The following is a 15149-nucleotide window of genomic DNA, read 5'->3' as shown; positions in this document are numbered from 1 at the left end:
GACGTGTGCGTATGCGCGCGCAAACACACAAACTGGGTAAATGCGGTTGCGTTACAATAAGATTCTTCCTAAGACTATGTCACAGATTACCCGGTAAAGAATGAACTCAAATGATTTTTACAAACTTTGCGGCAATACTATAGGGTCTACAATTTATATTATATTTCACTCTTGAAAAGGGCTTCTTCCCTGCTTGTCTGAAGCAAGTAGCAGTTAATGCCAAGCATGTATGAAGCAACAAAGTGCTACGTTCATACCTGATCACCGAGAAGTTAATATTGCCCCCAAGGAAGAGAAGTTATCCTCTAAAAATCATAAATGAACCAAATTTGGGAACATATTTAAATTACTGTCTCTTCTAAAGCATTTATAAGGACAAAATTTTGAGTTATTTGGCCTTACAAATGCAGGAGGATGAATGTATAAAAGATTTTTCATAATGAGGGTGATGTTAATAGGATGGATACCTGACTGCCCTACTTTCTGAAAAGATATTGAAATTTGAACAGGTAATTTACAAACTCAATTTATCCATTTCATCACATTCCAGTATTGGATAAAATTCATGGACAGATCATAGTCATAGTCTAGTTAAGTTTGTATATGCTTACTTCATTTACTGAATGTCTACTATGTGCCAGACCCTACGTTAGGAGTAGGGATACAGAGGTAAGGAGGGGGGTGCCTGGGTGGCTTCCGTGGTGATATCAGGACTGTGGGATCCAGGCCTGAGTCGAGCTCTGCACTCAACATGGAGTCTGCTTGGGATTCTCCCTCTCCCTTTGCCCCTTCCCCCTGCTCATGCTCTCTCTCTTTCTCTCTCTCTCTCTCAAATAAAGAAATAATTTAAAAAAAAAAAAAAAGGTAAGTTGGAAAAATAAATCCCTGCCACCGGGGATTCATTGGTCTGGTCCTGGTTTTACAAACAGTCCTCTGGCTCTTGAACTGGAGAGAAGCAGTTGTAGTAGTAAAGACAGCTAGAAAAGAAACAGTCATTTTGCCTAAACAGACCTCAGTGAGGAATTAGCTGGTGAGCAAAAGAGGTTTCTGAGCAGCCAAAACTGATTTCACACATTCCAAATACTGAAAGTCATGGGTTAAAGCCCTAAACATGGCTCCTCCTATTTATTCCCCCTTTACACACAAGTCGGGCAAAAATGATGATGAGGGAGCAGAAGGCAGGCTGAGGACAAAGTACAAGCTGACACCCCGCAAACCCCCCACCCCACCTCCCGGATGGGATCTGTGTGACCTTCCTCAGGCACCCCTGGCTGCCCTAAAGCTAAGGGAAGGAAAGAGCAAATGATTAACTAATAGAGATCACAGTCCTGCAGGACAGGAGTATCCATCAGTTTACCAATGTCTTAGTGACTTACAAGGAAAAAGCATTCTTATCAATAACCTAACTTTCGGAGACCCATAACTCAATTTCCTGGAGCTCTAACATCACCCTCGCTTCATGAGTGATGTGGCAAACAGAAGCATCAAGAAAGTAAACAAAGTTAAGTTTCTTTACGACCTGCAGCCTATTGACAAGGACTTGTAATAGAAGGAGTCTAACAGTCCTCCAGAAAGCTCCCAGCTGTCTTTGTGTGTTACTGTCTTACTAGAAGAAAAACAACCTTAACTGGGCAGTAGCCAGGCCTCCAGTATCCTGCGAATCTTCTTTAGCCAAGAAAGTCCTTTTGAACACCTCCCTTTTTCCTTACCCCCACCCCCAACTCCCAAGTATATAATCAGCCCTTCCTCACAACCCCAGTGCAGCAGCTCTTTCTGCCCACGGGTCCTGTCCCCGGGCTTTCATAAAATCACCTTCTTGTGCCAAAGACATCTCAAGAATTCTTTCTTGGCCATCAGCTCCGGACCTCACCAACATTCCAAAACTGCATCATTGGCATTGGAAAATACTGGCTCCTTTACGAGGTAAATATCAAGAACGTTCACAGATAATACTAGAAGGAGACTCTCCAGAGGGAAGGTGGAGTGAAATCAGGCAGTCCTGCTTTACCCTCAACTGATTCTAGTGGCCATTGTAACTTTGTTTTCACAACGCAGAGTACTAACCACTATACAATCACGGCCGTAACTTTGTTTTCAAAGTATATTTGACTAACTACTCACAATGGATAAAAGGGCAAATAGTGCTACAGCCCTTGAAAGGTTACCCTCGAAGGACTTGATAAGGTGTTATGTTTTATAGCCTTTAGAGAAATTAACCCTGAAGATGTTATGGTTTTATTGCCCTGTAGAATGTTAACCAGTTTTGTGTCTCAATTAGTAATGCCTTCTTTTGCTAACTGTGTAGACATGTGTGTGTGTGTGTGAAAGCACTAATGGAAATCAGCTCTTTTGCCTAATTGTCTAATTCCTGATTCCCTCATTAAGAATTTAAATTAAAAATAGACACATTCTGGGGCGCCTGGGTGGCTCAGTTGGTTAAGTGTCTGCCTTCGGCTCAGGTCATGATCCCAGGGTCCTGGGATCGAGCCCCTACATTGGGCTCCCTGCTCAGTGGGGAGTCTGCTTCTCCCTCTCCCTCTGCCCCTCTCTCCACTCATGTGCTCTCTCTTAAATAAATAAATAAATAAATAAATAAATAAAATCTTTTAAAAAAATTAAAATAAAATTAGACACATTCTGATAAGCAACTGTTCGAGAATTTTGCTTTTAAAGCTCTGTATTGTTCCACACATTATCTGACGTATTTACCTGCTTTTCCAGGACTGATAGAGGGGCTCCTGGGTAGCTCAGCCAAAGCCTCTGATTCTTGCTTTTGGCTCAGGTCATGATCTCAGGGATGTGGGATAGAGCCCCACATCACGCTTCATGCTCCTCAGGGAGTCTGCTTGAGATGCTCTTTCTCCATCTCCCTCTGCCCCGCCCCCCCTGCTCTCTCGCTCGCGCTCTCTCTCTCGCTCTCTCTAAAATAAATAAACCTCTAAAAAAAAATACTGACAGAGGTTCACAGGTACTTGACCTGTGTCATTTTCTTCTTAGCTCCTAGCCTGTCTACGAAGAAGGGAACCATCTTAACAGTCACCCCAGAGTGCTGCTCTCTTGGGAGCATCGGTGCCTTTGTGGTTGTGCCCAAAAGAGATAAAGGTTTTGCTCACAGCAGCTCCCTGGACCTCTCCTTCCCAGCATCTCATCAGCTGACTGCCACCATGAAGGACTTGATCTGGACTATTTAGATAACCAGTATAACCATCTTACTATAATAAAATACCAAAGTCCTATTAAAATAAAATACCCAAGCTCTGTGGCAAGAGAAATGGGCCCAGGGGCCTTTTCTGAAAGAACTTTGCAACATTTTTAACTTCCTTGTATTTGCTATTTCTGTTATTACTTATTTGTTTTCCTAAAAGAAGTGGTAAAACTTAAAATAAGAGGAGCCTACATTGAGGAGTTATGAGAATATTTTTCCTTTTTTATTTCTGTTCAATTATCTCTCATCTCCTGTATTTAAGCATTGTTAGCAGTTTGGTTTATCATTTGGTTTCCAGACAGATCTCCTATGTATTTTCAATATGTTCTGCTATCTTGCCATGTCAAGAGGCTGTCTTTTTGAACCATTTCCTCACAACAATGAAAGATTTTCCCAACAGACTTTGAATATTGGTATAGCAATGCAATACCTGGGGATTGTATTCAACCTATTTGGGGATTTAGAAAATCATTGTCATTTTCCCATTTGTGTGCCTATTGTTGGAAAAGCTTGTGGAGTGTGGGGAAAGGTAGATGAAGTATGGAGAGGAAGAGGATAGAAAATAAGCCTAGAGAAGGTGGAAAGGGTTACCTCAAAGTCTGGTCGACAAGGCCCCAGTGAGAAGGAAGTTGGGGGCAGAATTCCAATTGACTTTACAGGGCCACTCTCCTTTGTGTTTGTGAGGTAGACAGGAGGATACGAAGAAGAATGAAGATAAATCTAAGTGCAGGAGAACAACTATCCTGGGGGGTGGGGGAGGGGAGGGTGCACTGGGAGAAAGAGACAGCAGATGTATCTTCAAAATAAGCCAGACAAAGATGTTGAAGCTCGGGAGTAAGGAATTCAGAAGCATGTGTTTCTTCCACACACTTGACCTGAGTTCTGAGACACAATTAAATGCCTTGGGCTGAAATCCTTTCATAGAAGGATCATCATGTTGTCTTCTTAACTAAAACAACCTTTCAATTACAAGCTACAGTTACAGTGAATTAGAGTGTGACCCACAGGCAAAACAATTAAGCAATTATAAGAAGTGTACCAATCTCCTTGGGTTTCCTCTGTGTTCCAAGTCATTTCTTGAGTGTATTTGAGATATTTTCTTTCATCCCCATGTCTTTTTTACTAGAGCACCTATGTGTAAATTTCATATTTTTTAAAGTGAGGATGTGACTAAATTATACTTTTTCCCCCCCTCACATAGCTTGGAAGACTAAATATGTTTGGCACTTCAGTTGGAAAAAAAAGAACCACTATATTCCTGGGGCATGGCCACTTGAATTAACATATTGGCATATGGGCTGAAGACCACCACCTTGTCCATTTCCCATCACATTTGAAAGAACTTTGACTTTAATTATACTTTCAATATCAAATTTTCTCTTTGAGATTTAGACCGAAAATAAATGGGTTTTGAAAGACATTTTTTAGCCTTCTTGCCTAGATATTGATGTGGGAAACAAAAGTGAAGAAAAATTATTAAATTTCCTAACTACTTACAGCCCATTGACAAGTCCTTGAAACAGGCCGAGTGACAATTCTCTGGGACTCAACTGCCTCGATGTTAATACTTTACTAAGTGCAAAAGGCGATCTTAGCCCAATCCCCCAGGATCCTGTAAGTCTACTTTAATGTATAAAAATTCCCTTGGAAACTTCCTTTATCTCTATCCCCCAAGAGATATGTTGGCAATCATCCCCCAAGCATATGACCCACCGATATCCATCTGAAGGGTCTCATGACTAAGGTTTTATTAGACAGTAATAAATGACCTTTTCCCAACAATACCTAGCCCCCCCAAGGTCCTGGGAACCTTGCTTCCAAAATTCCTTAGAGACTTACGCTATCCCTAACCCCCTCCCAACTTGAAAGTGTATAATGGCCCCTCCTCATGACCCCAGTACAGCTCTTTCTGCCCACAGGTCCTGTCCCTATGCTTTAATAAAACCACCTTTTTGCACCAAAGAGGTCTCAAGTATTCTTTCTTGGCTCTTGGCTTCAAACCCTAACACTTCTTCTACATCAGATATGAATTTTTTTTTTGTAATATAACATCAGGAAAGTCAAGACAATCTAGCCACCCAGAAAACCTCAAATTTGAGATATGAAAAAAGAAAATAATGCTTGGCAATTGGATTACTCAGTTAAAAGTTCAGAGCAGAGCCCCATTCTTCTGGCTTGTTCTTTCATGTTCAAGGCTCTTTTTGATCAGGTCTTGGCAAGAAGAGAGACTAAATAGATATGTAAGAAATGTGGGAAATAAGTACCCACTCCTCCAAAGCAAAGATCTTTTTGCAGTTGACAAAGTAATAATAACACACAATGCTTTTGATTACTTACTATGTTCCAACACCATACTCGGTGCTCTAATTCCCACAACAATCCTGCAAGACGTGGATGATCATCCCCACCTTCTAGCTGAAGAACCTCAGGTTCAGGGAGGTTAAGTAACATGCCTAGGATTACACAGCTAGCAAGAAGTGGAAGCTGGGATGGAATCAGATTAGCTTGATGCTATTATGCCACTTTGCTTCCTAAAGTTAAGTGACAAAAAGTTTCTGCCTGAGATCAGGGTTGGATCCAGGTTTTGGAGAGCCTAATGGTCATCTAATTGGGGGGAGAAAACTTCTTTAAGGAAAACAATACAAAAATATCTTACTTTTGCAATTTTTACAAAAATATAAGAGCATGTGATTACATGGTAAGGGTAAGACGTGGGGATGAAAGAAAATACCTCAAATACACTCAAGAAATGATTTGGAACACAGAGGAAACCCAAGGAGATTGGTACACTTCTTATAATTGCTTAATTGTTTTGCCTGTGGGTCACACTCTAATTCACTGTAACTGTAGCTTGTAATTGAAAGGTTGTTTTAGTTAAGAAGACAACATGATGATCCTTCTATGAAAGGATTTCAGCCCAAGGCATTTAATTGTGTCTCAGAACTCAGGTCAAGTGCGTCAAAGAAACACATGCTTCTGAAAATTTTTTAAATACACACTAAATTTCCTGTCACCTGGAAGGAGTCCGGGCAAGTAACCCTCAAGCTTCATTAACATCATAGACAGCCCACCTTTGTTGGGAATTCAACATTGCAGGTTAACTTTGCCTGGTTAATAGTGAGAGAAGGTGTTTTGTAATGCCACAGGACACTTCAATAGTACCCTCCCACCGCCAGAAGTATTCATTACTGTTGAAAAACGGAGATGCTGCTGGGAAAGAGGATGTGTTGGTCAGAGCCCTCAACACATGAAGTACTTTTGGGAGGAATGGAAGTGAGAGCTTGTTTCTTTTCCTCTCAAGTTCAAAAGAATCAAAATCATTTGATGGACTTGGACAGCCCAACCCAAATTAGGCAACAGGAAAAAGCAACAAGACCCCTAGGAGATAACTTACCGTGAGGATGGGGAAAGAAAGATAGATGAAGAGATGAGCTGGGAAAAGTCAATCCCAAATCTGGATTCATTCGTGAATGTGCCCCCAACACAGCCAGCTGGAGGCCGACTCGGGCCTGTGTGTACCATAAGCATTTGGAGGTGGTAAGGCGGGGCTATATTTGGTATAGATCCCATTTGACAATGAATTGTGCACTCCTCCCCTGTACAGTGAGGAACAACCATGGTCTCGGCTAAGATCTACAATATCCTTGGTGGCATAATTAGAGCCACAGCTTGAGACACAGCTGTTTGGCTCGGCCAGGGTCAGCAGACAGCAATCCCGAGGTTCGGCTCCAGCAACAGTAGTGACGATGCAGATGGTCACTGGGCAACAGGAACATGGCCTAGTCAGGGCATGTCTTCAGACTGCTCTGATTTCAGAAAGCAGTAGACCGGGCATCTTAGCCGACCCTGTAACAGCAGCACGTTCCGGAGTTAGAGCATCAGGGCAGCTCTGTGCAATCCTCTAGCCTCAAGAGGGCGCACTGACTTTTGGGTTTGCTAAGAAAAAAATAATACTTAGAATGACAAACATCTGGACATGAATCAGCTACCCTGGGGCTTCTTGAATATAGTTGAGAAAGAAGACTCAAAAAAGACTGGACTTCCTGCAGTCATGCATGCCACACTAAATTGTATTGTAAAAGGAAGTGTGACTGGTAAGGATCATATAAGGACATGTTTTTCCAGGTCACTCTGAATACTTCTCTTTTGCCTCTGCAGGATGCTTTTTCTCTTTGAGCTATATGAATCAGTAATCTACTTTTGCTCATTTGTATGCTTTTCTTGGAGACTTCATCATGCGTCTTCAATGACTTACATTATCTCAAACTCAATTTGCCTAAAACCCACCTTAGCAGAAAATGCTTACAAAATCAAAAAACAAAAATGAACAAAGGACATAAATAGGCAATTCACGACAGAAAAAACACAAATGGCCAAGAAACATATGAAAAGATGTTCAATCTCATTAGAAATTTTTTAAATAACACTGAAAAAACTTTTTTTTTGCCTGTCATATTGGTAAAGGTTTCCCCAAAACCTAAGCTTGCACTGTCATAATTCAGATCTAAAGCTCTTTTTAAAAAGGTGATCCCAAGGTCTACAAGCTTGTTACCAGTTTCCTCTGTCCACTTGGGACTCTTCTCTCTAGGTGAATGATCCCTCCATTCATCAGGTTTCTTCACAAAGGGATCAAAGGAGGTCTTCTGACATTTAGAAAAGATAAGAAAACAGTATGGGTCCAACAAAATTAATTGTTTTTTTCTAAATGTTCATTTATTCACTCTCTCCTGAGAGCAGCAGAAGATCTGGATAGATGAAAAGACATTCTTTTTATAATTTTTTTTTATAATTTTTTTTTAAGATTTTATTTATTTATTTGACAGAGAGAGAGAACACAAGTAGGCAGAGTGGCAGGCAGAGAGAGAAGGAGAAGCAGGCTCCCCGCCGAGCAGGGAGCCCAATGTGGGAGCTCGATCCCAGGACCCTGGGATCATGACCTGAGCCGAAGGCAGACGCCTAACCGACTGAGCCACCCAGGCGCCCCGATGAAAAGACATTCTTACAAACCTTTCACCTGACTCTTTTCACTTGCTACCATGATGCCTTTGACGCTTTCAGGTGTCTTGTAATCCTAATACAATCTAAGCTTTTGGGGGAGGTGGAAGGAGCCCAGAACCATGTTATATTTCTTTGACTTCTGCTACAGTATTTCTCACACAGAAAATGTGAGATAAACATTCATTCATTTCTTGATTATCTTCCATACAGTATAAAAATTTCAATAATAAATTTAATTCAGAAAGGTGGATAGCATGGTTGTTAAGTACCTGAACCCTAGCGTTGGGCAGATTTAATTTCCTATCTTGACATTGCTGTTTACTAGCTGTTTCTTGACTTTCCTAAGCCTTGTCTTCTTATCTGTAAAATGGGGAGATAGTGGTATGGTTCTTGACACAAGTATGCACTCAATAATGTTATATTTGAGAAATTATCTTGTAAACAAGCTGTAATATGTAAGCCTATTAAATCTTTAGATGCTTTTTTTTATAGCAGCAATGTCCACAATAGCCAAAAAATAGAAAGCGCCCAGATGTCCATCGACAGATGAATGGGTAAAGAAGATGTTATACACACACACACACACACACACACACACACACACACACAGAGGAATATTACCCAGCCATCGAAAAGAATGAAATCTTGTCATTTGCAATGATGTGGGTGGAACTAGAAGGTATTATGCTAAGCTAAATAAATCAGTCAGAGAAAGACAAATATATGATTTCACTCATATGTATAATTAAAGAACATAGGGGAAGGGAAGGAAAAATAAAATAAGATGAAATCAGAGAGGGAGATAAACCATAAGAGACCCTTAACTATAGGAAACAAACTGAGGGTTGCTGGAGGGGAGGTGGGTAGGGGATGGGGTAACTGGGTGATGGGCATTAAGGAGGGCACATGACATACTGAGCACTGGGTGTTACATGCAACAGATAAATCACTGAACTCTACCTCTGAAACTAATAATACACTATATGTTAATTGATTGGTTTAAATTTTTAAAAAAATGAATGTGATTTTAAGTTGAAAAATAAAATACCAGGCAAAGCAGATGCCCACCACAAAAGGGAAAAAAAATCTTTGGATGCTTTTTTAAAAGTACTGAGCAGTTCAAATAACAAAGTGTTTTTGCTCACATGTATATAAAATCTCCATGACCTCATAGCTGCTTTTTTTAAAAAAACAACTTCACTGAGGTATAATGGGCGTACAATAAGTTGCACATAAGGTATACAATTTGTTAATTTATATGTAATAATATTTGTAATAATAATATATATCACATTATGAACACTTAAGTTGTTTCCATATCTTGGCTATTGTGATTAATGCTGCAATGAATGTGGGAGTACAGATGTCTCTTTGAAATCTTGATTCATTTCCTTTGGATATATATGCAGAAGTGGGATTGCTGGATCATATGGTAGTTCTATTTTTAACTTTCTGAGGAACCTCCATACTGTTTTCTCTTGTTGCTGTACATTCTCATCAATAGTGCAAAAGGATTCCTTTTTCTCACATCCTTACCACTTGTTATCTCTTGTCTTTTTGACGATATCCATTCCAAAAGGTGTGATGTGATCCTTCATTGTGGTTTTGATTTGCATTTTCCTAATGTTTTGTTGAGCACATTTTAATGTACCTATTAGCCATGTCTATGTCTTCTTTGGAAAAATGTCCATTTGGGTCCTCTACCCATTTAAAAATCAGATTGTTTTTTGCTATTGAGTTGTATGAGTTCCTTATATAGTTTGATTATTAACCCCTTATAAGCCAGTTTGTTTGCAAATATTTTCTCCCATTCCATAGATTGCCTTTTTATTTTGTTGATTCTTTTGCTGTGCTGAAGCATTTTATTTTTATGTAGTCCCACTTATATTTGCCTTGGTTGCTTGTTCTTTTGATATTATATCCAAAAAAGTCATTGTCAAGACCAATGTCATGGAGTCTTTGACCTATGTTTTCTTCTAGGAATTTTATAGTTTCTACTCTTATGTTTAATTACCTAATCCATCTTGAGTTAATTCTTATAAGTGGTGTAATTTAGGGGTCCAATTTCATTCTTTTGCATGGGATTGTCCAGTTTTTCCAAGCCATTTATTATAGAGCCTATCTTTTCCCCATTGAGTTTTCTTGGCTCCTTTGTCAACTATTAGTTACCCTTACAGGTGAGGGTTTATTTTCGGACTCTCAATTCTATTCCATTGGTAGATGTGCCTATTTTATGCCAGTACCATACTGTTTTGACTATTATAGCTTTGTAGGATAGTTAAAATTGGGAAGTGTGGTGCCTCCAGTTTTGTTCTTCTTTCTCAACATTGCTTTGGTTATTCAGGGTCTTTTGTGGCTCCACAAAAATTTCAGGATTCTTTTTTTCCATTTCTATGAAAAATGCCATTGGAATTTTGATAAGGATTGCCTTGAATCTATAGATGGCTTTGGGTAGTAGGGACCTTTAACAATATTAATTTTTCTAATCCATGAATGTGGGCTATCTTTCCATTTGTTTGTGTACTTGTGAATTTTACAATTTTTCTCTTGGTATTTATTTCTAGTTTCATATCACTGTGGTCAAAAAAGATACTTGGCATGATTTCAATCTTCTTAAATTTGCTAAGACTTATTTTGTGACCTACCATATGATCTATCCTGGAGAACGTTCTGTGTGTGCTCGAAAAGAATGTGTATTCTGCTGTTGCTGGATGGAATGTTCTGTGTATGCTGTATATGTTGTAAGGTCTATTTGTCTGTTTGGTCTAAAGTATAGTTTAAGTTCAACATTTTTTTTTGATGGTCTAGCTGTTGTTGAAAGTAGGGTATTGAAGTCCCCTACTATCATTGTATTGTCTATTTTTCCCTTCAGATCTGTTAGTATTTGCTTAATATATTAGGTGCTCTAATGTTAAGTGCATGTGTATTTACAATCATTATATCGTCTGGATTAATTTTCTACTTTATCATTATATAATGACCTTCTTTGTCCCTTGTCATAGCTTTTGAGTTAAAATCTATTTTGTCTGGTATAAGTACAGCTATCCCTGCATTCTTTTGGCTTCCACCTGCACAGAATATTTTTTTTTGTAACCCTTTCCTTTGAGCTTATGTGTGTCCTTAAAGATGAAGTGAGCCTCTTGTAGGCAGTATATTGTTGGGTCTTGCTTTTTTATCCATTCAGCCACTCTATGCCTTTTGATTAGATAATTTAGTCTACTTAAATTTAGAGTAATTATTGATACAGAAGACTTACTAATGCCATTTTACTCATTTTGTCTGGCTCTTTTATAGTTCTCTTATTCTTTTTTTTTTTAAGATTTATTTATTCACTTGAGAGAGAGAGCGGGGGAGGGGCAGAGGGAGAGGGAGAGAGAATCCCAAGTAGAGCTCGGAGCCCGATGTGGGACTCAATCCCGTGATTCCATGATCACACCCCGAGCCAAAATCAAAAGTTAGACGCACAACCAACCGAGCTGCCCAGGTGCCCCTGTAATTCTCTTGTTCTTTTCTTCTTCTCTCACTTTCTTCCTTTGTGAATTAATAATTCTCCATAGTGGTATGCTTTGACTCCCTCTCTGTCTTTTGTGTATCTACTGTAGGTTTCTGCATTGTGGTTACCATGAGTCTATATAAAACATGGTATATTTATAGTATACTTTATATTGATAACAACTTAACTCTAATTGCATACCAAAACTCTATCTTTTACCCTTTTATGTTTTTGATGTCACATATTTCCCCCTTTTATATTGTTTATTCATTAACAAAATATTGTAGCTATAGTTATTTTTAATACTTTTATCCTTTACTTTTTTACTAAGGTTAAGTGGTAAACACATCACTATATTATCCTATTAGAATATTCTGAACTTTGACTACATACTTAACTTTACCTGTGTGTTGTATATTTTCATATGTTACCAAATAGCATCCTTTCATTTCATCTTGAAAAAATTCCTTGCAGCATTTCTTGCAAGGCAGGTCTAGTAATGATGAACTCCCTGTTTTTGTTTGTCTGGGAAAGTCTTTATCTCCTTCATTTCTAAAGGATGACTTTGCTGGATAAAGTATTCTTGGATGGCAGTTGTTTTTTTCTTTCAGCTCTTTGAATGTATCATCCCACTTGCTATTCTAAGATTTCTGTTGAGAAATTGGCTGATCAACTTATGGGGGTTCCCTTGTAAGAGACAAGCTTCTTTTTTTCCTGCCACTTTTAAGCTATTTTCTTTGTCTTCAATTTTTGACAGTTTTATTACACTGTGTCTTGGAGATCTTTTTTAATTGAATTCTTAGGGAGACCTATAAGCTTCATGAACTTGGATGGCCAAATCTCACCCCAGATTTGAGAAGTTCTTGGCCATTATTTCTTTAAATAAGACTTCTGCCCCCTTCTCCCTCTCTTCTCCTTCTCTTCTCCTTCTGTGCCTTCAGTAACTCGCAGGCCACTTCTTTTGATGGTATCTTATAGTTTGTGTAGGCTTTCTTCAATCTTTTTCATTCTTTTTTCTTTGTTCTCCTCGGACTGGATAATTTCAAACGTCTTGTCTTCTGCTTCATAGATTCTTTCTTCTGCTTGATCCATTCTGTTGTTTTTTTTGGGGGGGGGTCTTTTTATTAATTTAAATTCAATTAATTAACATCTAGTGTATTACTAGTTTCAGACGTAGAGTTCAGTGATTCATCAGTTGCATATAACACCTAGTGCTCAGTACATCATGTGCCCTCCTTAATGCCCATCATCCAGTTATCCCATCCACCTACCCCACGCCCCTCCAGCAACCCTCAGTTTGTTTCCTATGATTAAGAGTCTCTTATGGTTTGTTTCCCTCTCTGATTTCATCTTGTTTTATTTTTCCAGGTTTGTTTCTTTTAGTAAACAAGAATCATGCTGTTTGTATTGTTCTTTGATGTGCTTGTTGAGATGTTCTCAGCCTAGCACACTTCTTTTATCCAGTATATATTCCACAGCATTAGTGTCACTATTTGGGTTGCTTCATTCTGCTGTTATAATTATGCCCACTTTTGTGAATAAACTTGAGCACAGGGGCTGGAATTTGAGGGGACTAGTGTCAGTTTTAGTCCTTGTCAATCTGAGGTGAAGACATGTTGACTTGGCATTGAGCAGGTGGCAGGCAGTGCATGCTGACTTGGGCAGGAGGGTGGCTGGACTGTGGATTTGAGACCCACAGGTTAATGGAATTGTGTGTGATGGGGACATGTTTGGTTTTGCTTCTGGCCATGAATAACTTTAACTTTTGTTTTTCTAGGAAACTCTATCTCTCCTTCTATTCTGAATGAAAGCCTTACTGGATAGAGTATTCTTGGCTGCAGATTTTTTTCCCTTTTAGTGCTTTGAATATACTGTGCCACTTTCTTCTGGCCTACAAAGTTTCTGCTGAAAAATCCATTGATAGCTTTAGGGGGTTTCCCTTGTATATAATTGCTCTCCTTTTTCTTGCTGCTTTTAAAATTCTCTCTTTATCACTACTTTTGGCCATCTTATTTACTTTCTGTCTTGGTGCAGACCTCCTTGGGTTGGTGGGCTCTCTGTGCCTCCTGGATCTGAATTTCTCTTTCCTTCCCCAGATTCAGTAAGTTTTCAGCTATTATTTCTTCAAATAAATCTTCTGCCCCCTTTTCTCTTTCTTCTCCTTCTGGGATCCCTATCATGCAACTGTTATGCTTGACAATGTCACTGAGTTCCCTGGGTCTATTCTCATTTTGTGTATTTTTTCCGCCTCTCATCTGCTCAGCTTGATTACTTTCCATTACTCTGTCCTCCAGGTTACTGATACGTTCTTCTGTTTCCTCTTTTTTTTTTTTTTTTAATTTTCACAGAATATTTTTTATTACTCTACTCCTTGTACTATGTATGGAAACAGTATGGTTCATTTTTTTTTTTTTAAGATTTTATATATTTATTTGACGGAGAGAGACACAGCAAGGGAGGGAACACAGCAGGGGGAGTGTGAGAGGGAGAAGCAGGCTTCCCATGGAGCAGGGAGCCCAATGCAGGGCTCAATCCCAGGACCTGGGATCATGACCTGAGCCGAAGGCAGACGCTGAACAACTGAGCCACCCAGGCGCCCCAGTATGGTTCATTTTTAAGTCCAAGAGAAGAGATAATTCACAGATAGCCAGAATTCACTGACAGAATGAAACTTCTAAATTTCTTAATTTAAAATTAAAAAGTAATTTAACTACAGGCAGCATCAGGTAGACTAGACTCCCATACTGACCCCTATAAAACTAGGTTTTCGTCTATTAGAGAAGCCTCTTCTTGCCAGAACTGGTTTTCCTGCTCAGTAGGTTCCGGAGTGGGTCACCATATTGCTCGCTGGACCCCCGACAGCTGCCCATGGTCTGCTAAGTGACGGAAGACAATACAACTAAGCCTCCAGTGCCGCTTCACACCACGTGGACAGGACGTCATAACACACTGATTTCAGATTCTAACAGGACAGGTATCCCAAGGAAGGGCAGCAATTTCTCCATCAGCCACTGCCTGAAGATCTTTTGGCAAAATGGTATTCTTCCTGAGTAAATTGATCTGTAGCCTCTCATATGCATATTCATAGGCCATTTTTCGTCTCTTCACATCAGGCAACATTTTCCAGTCTACCTAATAACCTTGAACTTGGCCTGAAGGTGATGAAGGAACACCTGCCAGACAGTCCGCAGCAGAGAGCCCAGCACGGAAGCAGCCATGTTGTCTGCTTCTTCCTCTTTTTTGTTATTTATTCCAGGCAGTCTATTTTTAATTTCATTTAGTGAGTTCATGATCTCTAATTGGTTCTTTTTTAGATCTCCTATCTTTTTGTGGAGGGTCTCATGGAGGTCCTGCACTCCTTTCTCAATTTTAGTGAGTATGTTTATGAGCATTACTTTAAATTTGCTATCAGACATATTACTTATCTCCATTTTGTTTAGGTCTCTTGCTATG

General features: G+C 39.4%; 1 pseudogene; it reads right to left on the bottom strand.

Moving 5' to 3' along the window:
• Positions 1 to 14528: 14528 nt before the first annotated feature.
• LOC116630656 lies at positions 14529 to 14914 on the bottom strand (annotated as a pseudogene).
• Between the last annotated feature and the right edge of the window lie 235 nt (positions 14915 to 15149).

This window comes from Phoca vitulina, unplaced genomic scaffold, assembly GCF_004348235.1.
Source record: "Phoca vitulina isolate PV1807 unplaced genomic scaffold, GSC_HSeal_1.0 scaffold4, whole genome shotgun sequence".
Lineage (NCBI taxonomy): Eukaryota > Metazoa > Chordata > Mammalia > Carnivora > Phocidae > Phoca > Phoca vitulina.
Note: the sequence above shows the minus strand (reverse complement) of the source record. Positions and strands in the feature narration are given on the sequence as shown.